Source organism: Pteropus vampyrus, unplaced genomic scaffold (genome assembly GCF_000151845.1).
Source record: "Pteropus vampyrus isolate Shadow unplaced genomic scaffold, Pvam_2.0 Scaffold46, whole genome shotgun sequence".
Lineage (NCBI taxonomy): Eukaryota > Metazoa > Chordata > Mammalia > Chiroptera > Pteropodidae > Pteropus > Pteropus vampyrus.
This window is the reverse complement of record NW_011888827.1, coordinates 683,023-691,347: the sequence shown is the minus strand read 5'-3', so window position 1 is coordinate 691,347 and position 8,325 is coordinate 683,023. Positions and strand designations below refer to the sequence as shown.

Sequence of the window (8,325 nt, the reverse complement as noted above, 5' to 3'; positions counted from 1 at the left end):
CCCGACAAAATTGTTGCTAGGGGAAAACATGCTTCTGACAATCAAGAGATACTGCCCACTGAAGACCAAGAGGCTGAAGGAAACCAAAATTTTGCCACCCTGAAGCTCCTTTGGGGGATATTGATTTTAAGCTGTTTATTGAGAAAAAAAGACAGAAACTTTGACCCTCAGCCTTTTCCTGCCCGAGAGACTCAGACAGGAAGGAAATCTTAGAATGTTGCCTTAGCGTAATTTGAATTAAGTATGGTAAATAAAAAGCCATCAGGCAGGGGTCTCTTAGCCAGATACCGCGTGTTCCATTGTTTCCGAGTTGACCAGCAAGGACCTGCCTGCCACGCGTGCTCTACTCCTTCCCAAGTGTCTGTAAATTGTCCCTTCTCACTTCGGAAATCTGACCCCCTGCGGTTTGTCTTTTCTCCTTTGTCTAAAATGTTTTATATGCCCAATGTTGCCTCACTGTCTTTGGAATTTTCATGCCTATGTGAGTTCCCCATATGCATGTATTAAAACTTTGATTTTCTCCTGTGAATCTGTCTCTGTTAACTTGATTATTAGCCCAGCTAGAAGAACTTAGAAGGTGGGAGAAAAAGTATTATTTTTTTTAGCCCTCACCGAGTGCAGTAGAAATTATGGATCCGAAGACTTCGCTAGCGACCTGTGCCATCGCTAATCTTTCACGGTTAACGAGGGGGTGACTGCAGATGCATCCTCTGGGAGCTAAGAGAATGAATGAGCCAATGCTCCCCGGGACACGTGTTGGCCTTTATTTTCGGAAGGCTTTCTGTAGAATGTTAGATGCGATGCCCCCTTCCTATACTGCGAGATCGCTCCAGATCCAACCCAGCACATCCGTGGAAATACCAGCAAGTGTGAAAAGGAGCCCAGGAATCTGGACGGGCTGTGTTTGGGCAGCACAGTTCCTGCTTTTGCCTGAGACCCACCTCCCAGAGGGAGCTGTGCCTGGCTCGTTCCTGTCCTGCTGCAGCCAAGGGTGGAGATGTCAGCTGGCATCTCGGCAGGGTTTCACCTTTGGGCTGCTTTCAAAATGTCAGAAAGAGAAGAAAAACGAACCACAGCAGGTCTGACCATGGAATTCCAAGCAGACCAGAGGAACCAGGGAACAAAGCTTCCTTTTCAGAATGGAGGGACCCCAGCACTTCATTCAAGGTATTGAGAGAAAAGCAAATGCTGGCCGCTGAGCTCATACGGGCACCGGGCCTGGCAGAGGCAGAAGTCCTGGGCCTTCATTATGAGCATCACGCAGCGAGTGACCGAGCTCACTGTGCTTCATTCCCCCAGATGAGCTGTGAGCTGGGTGGGTTCAAAAAGTCCATCCATATCTTCTCATCCAGTTCACTGTGAGAAGTAAAATGTCAAGAGGACCGGAATATACGTTGGCCTGATGAGGAGACAACTGTAACCCATAATCCCATCGGCCACCTACAGAAGACCTAGAAATCAGTCCAGAAAACGTGAAGCCTTTTGGGCCTGCTGCTGCATCTGCATGCATTCCCAAGGAAGAGAGTAGCAATCACCTGGGCTAGAGAACTTGGAATGAGATTGGTATCTGCTCGGACTGGCCGTCGATCTAGGATAGCGTTCATCACATGACATTGTAATTCTTTATGTGTCCATCTTCTTTAACAGTCTATGCAGTCCTGATAAAACAGCAGCCATTTTTACATCTAGCACAGGTCACTCGGCACATGGTAGAGATTCAATAAATGTTTATCCAAAAAGTGATAACTTCTGTTTAGACTAAAGAACTGTGATCGACATAACCTCTTAAAATTCCTTTCCAGCCACCAAATTTAATTACGGAAGGTTAAGGTGGAGAAAAGGAGAGATGTTCCTTTTACTGCATCTATGGGTTAAGACAAAGCTATATTAGTAATGACAGGTGTAGCTGAACTTAGTCACAGAATCAGGTCATCTGAGTTTTACTCGGGCCATTTTCTAGTTTATCTGCGTGGTCAGGTTAAGGCTTGCGTGTATCATTTTATGTTCCGTTGTGTTTTGATGGTGGCCTTTGGAGACTGTGATAGACATTTTTAAGGATAGCTTCCTCCATTTTGCCTGGGACCATCCACCCTCCTTGGTGACAGTGAGTGTTTCATAACAGAGCCCTTCCAACCAGAGCCCAGATATCAGAAAATGGAAAATCACGGGTTTCCAAGATCTCTAAAGAACCATTTCTTTGCTAAGGAGTACTCCAGAATGTAGGATGTGGGCAGACTGGTCTGGGTGCTGCTCCTGCTCAGGGCACCTCGCTGGCAAAGGTTTCCCACTCAGCTTCCTCTGGGCTGCACAAAGGCCATTTTTGTCTTTGTCAATTATTTGCCTCCCTCATGGCTCTGCTTTTTCTCGGCTTGTTCTTGGCTCATGAGCACCACAGCCCTCATAGTCATCACATCGCAGTGGTCTGTCCAAAGTGGGCAGCGTTATTTATTTTGAAGTTGTTGGTTTTGGGGTTTTTTGGGGGGAGTTTTTTTTTTTTTTTTTGGCATATTGAGAAAGACAAGATTTTGCCCTTGTGCTCCCCATCATTCCCAATGGCGGACACTGTCCAAAGAGAAGAAAGGCCCTGGCCATCAAGAGAGGCCCACGTGGCACACAAGGACAGGACTCAGCTTGGACACCACCCCTGCCCCCGGCTGGTAAACAAAGGGCCCAGCTTGGCTGGCTGTCCTGGGCACTGGCCATGACGTCCTGCTGGAAGTCTGGACAGCACATACAGAACTGCCACAGGCTCCTTCCCTGGGAGGCTGGGGGCAGCCTGGGGCTCAGCTCCGGCAGCACAGGAGGCCAGCGGAGTGACGGCAGTCAGCAGAATGCAAAGCCCGCTGGGGGTGGAGATGAGGTCCTGTCCAGCCTACTGAGGGTAAATAGAAAGGAGGCGACTGTGGGAATTTGCTGAGTTTTCCAAAACCCAGAAGCTTTGAAGGGATAGTCACGGAAACGGTTACAAGCATGAGCTATGCCCAGCTTTTCCAATCCAGGTGGCCGAAAGGGAAGATCATAGAAGCAGCCAGCACCTGGGGCGGGCCTGCGCCCAGCCCATTGGTGGAGACACCAGGAGCAGCTGAGCTAGTTGCCCCAGGCATCCGACTGTTCCCACCGCAGCAGCTCAGTGTTAGGGCTTTTAATAAAAATGGCAATAAAATAAACTTTTATTCAAAATGCATTGGATCAACTTCAAGCATTGTCCCCCAGACTCCCTACCACATCCCCTGGATCAATATATCAGAGTAATACAGCTGGATTCATTTAGATATTTCAACAGTGGCTTCCTGGAACCAGTTCCTTGGGTCAAAAGTGATTTTCAAGACATTTGGGGCAGGTTGTCACTAGAATACCATTTTACAGGCCCAAATTACTAGCTACGAGAGTCTATGGTAAAGCATTCCCCTTTAAGTAAACTTTCTTTCTTCCTCTAAGACCTCGGGGAAAAATAACAATTCACAAAATTTTTTTCCCTACGTTATTTCTACATTGATGGTTTTTAGTGCCAAAAACCATTTGCTGTGTGCAAAATGCTGTGAAAGGCTCTGGTGCCTTATCTAGATACTATCTGGCAGGCTGGTTGCTGCAGGATAAAAGGACTATTTTCCACTTAACTTCGAGAGTTGGCCCAGCCTATGTTACAGGAGATAAGAGCTGGGGACAATGGAACTCGCCACAGTTGGGGAAGTAAAGATAATGAAGACAGTCTCAGTAGCTTGCCCGGGCTCTTTCATGAAATACTAAAAGCCCAGGCATTTGACATACAAAGGTCAAAATTCCTTTTCCATATTCCATATCTACTATTTTGTCTGCATTCTTCGTCATTCCTATATCCCAAGCTTACATCTACCTGAGACTCCCTCACCTAGAACCACACCCTTTGCTCGGCTCACCCAGGCTGCCTTCATCCTTAAGCCCCCCTCAATGCTCTTAAAACTGAGAAACCTGGTTGGTAATGACCAGCATATGCCTTTGGGTGAGTCACTTTCACCCTCCGAGTTCCATCAATAAAACGGGTCCATCATCTCTGACCTTGAAGCGAATCATGAGGCCAGTATGGATAAGGAATGACACAATGCTCTGAAGACTCTAGAGTGACACAAATACAGAGTCACACCTCTTCCTCCAAACCCAGAGCACAAAATGTCGGGACCACCCACTTAACAAGTAGCCCAAGCTGGTGCTCCATTCCTTTCGGGGGGTGAGGAGAAGAAGACACTTGGCATTGAGTTTCTCTCTGTCATGTGATTTCATGAGTAAGGAAAAGTTATCAGAACACGGAAATACTCATGAGCGAACTGACAAAATGAACTATTTATAAAATTATGGAAAAATACCATTGCATTATCATTTATATATAATGCTAAAATTGTGATTAAATTAGAACAGTTCCGATCACAGCCGTTGTCCCTGATGGGTAAGGAAATGGTAGAATAGGAACAGTTAACAATTAAAGAAAAGAATCTAGAATGTTGACAAATAGGCATGTTGGAAGCAGGAGCTATAAACAGCCAAGAACGAAGAGAGTCCAGGAGGAAATAGAAATGGCCTCTTATATTTTTTTGCCAAAATGACCTTCACGTGATCTAATGCTGCGAAGGTCGCGCGTGAAGGGAAAGGTGCTGGTACAAGACAATTTTGTTAGAAAAAATTATACCTCAAATGCTCCAAGAATTGATACTCTTTGTTCATACTAACGAAATCAGCAGATTGCTGCACAGTGACCTATATTCTGCTTACTGTAACATAAAGTAGATCCACTCTTATAGTTTTTCGTGTCTTTGGGGGCTTTTTTGCATTATAGCAATTTCGGTTGTGGTTTTAAATGATTTTACTTTTTCCACAGCCAAGTATCCTCAGGTGCTGAGGCTCTGTACACACCTGCCCCGACTGCTTGGTGTGCCCTTCCAGAGAGAAGCCCTGACACATGTGTCATCAGAGTCCACCGAGAATGACAGAACAACCCAGTGTGATTCGATTATAGGAAGCTTCACAGTGGGACCTGTAAGGATTCAATAAACAATCCTTTCTAATAACCTTTCTAACAACCTTTCTAACATAGAATATTGCCACGTGAAGGTGAAGATCTTTAAAGTTTTTTCAAGTTATTCTCTTGTTACAAGAAGAAAATAACTTATATCAGTGAGAAGAGAATGCTACACAAATAGTATCATGGGCTAGGGCTTTCTACGGCACGAGCACCTCAAGAAATTGGGGGTGTCCCTGGAAAGCCTCCCTTTGAAGTCCAGGGTGTCCGACAGTCTGATTTAGCACCACTGCTTCTGGAACCCAGCCATAGCCCCCAGGACCCACAGTGATGAGGAGCTAATGTCTGCAGCTCCAAAGATGCACATAACGCGTCAGGCAGGAGAAGATAAACTCGTGAGGCTAAACCTGAACCAAGGACACACGATGTCTCTGGAAGGATGCTGTGAGGAGAACGATGATGATTTTCAGCACTGGACCTTTCCAGGATGGTGTCTAAAGTCTCCTCAGCTTAATTATTTTAAGGTCCTGAGTCGATTGCACGTAACGAATAACACCTGGCTATCAGGCCTGTCGCTGGGTGCTCTGGCAGCAGGAAAGCTTCGGTTACCCATCAGTCTTCTCCCTGGCACCCCAACACCCCCCATGGAACAGGAACAATGATGCTCCAAAGGGAGGGTGTGAGACAGAGTTGCCAGGTCCATGCAGTGGAGTGTTGGAGCAGTGGTTAAGCTCGACGTGGTATGATTCCTCCAAGAGGCGGTGTCAGTCAGCCACAGGGGTCCTGCCCCCACACGCCACACCCTTGCCTCTGTCTTTGCTAACGCACGGCCGTAGGTGAAGAAGGTCAGCAATAATCCAAGGTGGCCTTCAAAAATAGTCAAGGCCGGCTGTTCGGTTTGGAACAGTCATTCCTTATCATTTGCTCATCCCCATCTTCTCGTTTCCTTTCAAGTGAAAACAATATTCATTCCCAAGTTCTTTTCACAAATGATTGAAGAGTAAAGGAGTCAGAGGAATGGAGTCACATGATATGCTTTAATAAAGAAACAAGTCACTGCCTCATAAGGTTTTGCCTTTTTCTACCAACCGCCATAGCGTTTGCTTTAAATACCTATAAATTTAAACTCCAAGATTATAAACTTTGAAAAGAAAAAAAGAAACATGCAAGCCAAATATTTCTTTATCCTGGATATGGAATTCTATTGAATCAATTTTTATACTGTCAATGCTGGACGGGAGGAGAGAGATGATTGAATGCGATCAATTTCCATAAGGAGTCTGATGTCTGGAGACGGGGCATCATCTGCTCGAGTTTGTCTACAAATCTGGCTTTTAAACGAGAAAATGACACTTTTGTTCATTCAATTTTTATTGAATGGATGGCCAAAAATATGTCCTACAAAAATGACAGGGTAATATCTGTGCTAGGTTGCAATGTGTTTGCAGCCTAGACTAGGAAAGAGACACCTGGGGTGTTATGGTCATGATTTTTTTTTTTTTTTAATACCTACAGCACCTGGTCTTCCTAGGTGGTCTCCCATCTAAGTACTAACCAGGCCTGACCCTGCTTAGCTTCCGAGATCAGACATCGGGCTTGTTCAGGGTGGCGTGGCCGTAGACCATGGACCATGGCCCCACTGGGGCGCGAACCCAGGAACTTCTGCGTGTAAAGCAGACGTGCTCACCGCTACACTATGGAACCATGTCTTCGGTCACGATTCTTAAAGGTGATGACTCCCTGGGAGGCAGCAAGGGGGATTCAGGGGAAGAACTGCCAAAAACGCCTTCCAAGTCGAGAGAGCAGATGTCCGAAGGCCTAGCGGGGAGCCTAGAGCGCGATGCATTTTGAGAAGCGGAAATGTGCCAATGGTGGCGCGTGAGCGCAGAGTGCAAGGTGGAGAGGCCGGAGAGGCTGGAGAGGCCGGCGAGGCCGGCCACGAGGCGGGAGAGGGAAGCAGGGCCGTGCAAGCCCTGAGGACGGCGCTCATGACGGTGATTGGACCAGGACAGTGGTCTAACCACGAGCGTTTCGGAAAAAACACTCTCGAAGCTCGTGGAGGAAGGAGTAGATGAGGGCAAGGAAACCACTTCAGAGGCCATCGCAATAATCCAGGCCAGGAATGGGGACCCGAGACAAGGTGGCTTCCGGGCTTGGCTGGGAGAGAAGAGATGGCAGAGAGAGGCAGAATTAACACAGATGTTGATGACTAATTGATACCACTATGGAGTTTGGAGAAGCGAGGCGTCAGGGACCACCCCAGGTTTCTGGCTTCGGCTACTGGATAAGCGGCACTTAAATCACTGAGAAAGGAATTGAGAAGAAGGTTAAGATTTCAAAGGGGGAACAAGTTCTGCCTAGGTGAGGGGCTGGTATCCATCAGGTTTCAAGTGGCCATAGAACACTCAGATGGAGAATTCAAGAAGCGATCGTATAGAGGAAGCCGAAACACACACGCACAGAGCTGTTCAGTGCACACCCCGCACAGCCATGCATAGCAGCCTTGCCCTTTAATGAAGTCTTATATTTGTACCTTCTTTCCTTTACCTGGAATGTCCTCGGTACTCCTCTTTGTCCCCTCTCTAAAATCCTTCTCCCAGCTCCTCCAGGTAAACTTATTTGCTTCTCTGCCCAGACTCCCTCAGTAGCTTGAACAGCCCCAATCGTCACACTTTCCACTCTCATGATCTGCTTACTTGTCTGTCCCACCCTTAACTGGAAGCACAGACATGTTCCATGCACTTTATTTTTTTTTTAAACCCCAAGTGCCCGGCACATAAATAATACTCATGAAATGGCTACAGAATGAACAGGCTATTTTTTAAAGTAGGATTTATAACAAGCCTGGACAAATGCTCCCACAGCATCCCACATTAAGTGTTTTTGTATAAATAAAGGGTCGTTAAGGCAGACTCTATCACTGACGAACTTCAGAAGATTTTAGGAGTTGCTCACACTCATTTACTTATTCCACAAATATCTACTGAGAACCTACGATGCCCCAGGTGCTTTGCTAGGCTTGGGCATCCAGCAGAGAACAGAGCAAAGCCCAGCTCATTGAGTTTGCCCTCTGGGAAAAGGGGGTTGAGGAAGAGTTACACAATAAGCAAATAGACCGAAAGTCTTGTAGTATCTAAGACTGTAACAAGTACTAAGGAGAAAAAATAGGCCAGGTAAGGGGATGGGGAGAATGTCCAGGTGTCAGTGGGTAGGAGGGAGGGGGCTGCTATTTTAGAGGCAATGATCAGGGATGGCTTTAGAGACTGGAGTACCAATGTAATATATCGTAATGAAATTCATTATTAAAGAAATATTTTTGAGCACGATATCTGTGC

The 8,325-nt window shown here is 46.4% G+C and overlaps 1 pseudogene; it reads right to left on the bottom strand.

Annotated features, from left to right (window-relative positions):
• Nucleotides 1-6,496: 6,496 nt before the first annotated feature.
• On the bottom strand, nt 6,497-6,612 carry LOC111739100 (annotated as a pseudogene).
• Between the last annotated feature and the right edge of the window lie 1,713 nt (nt 6,613-8,325).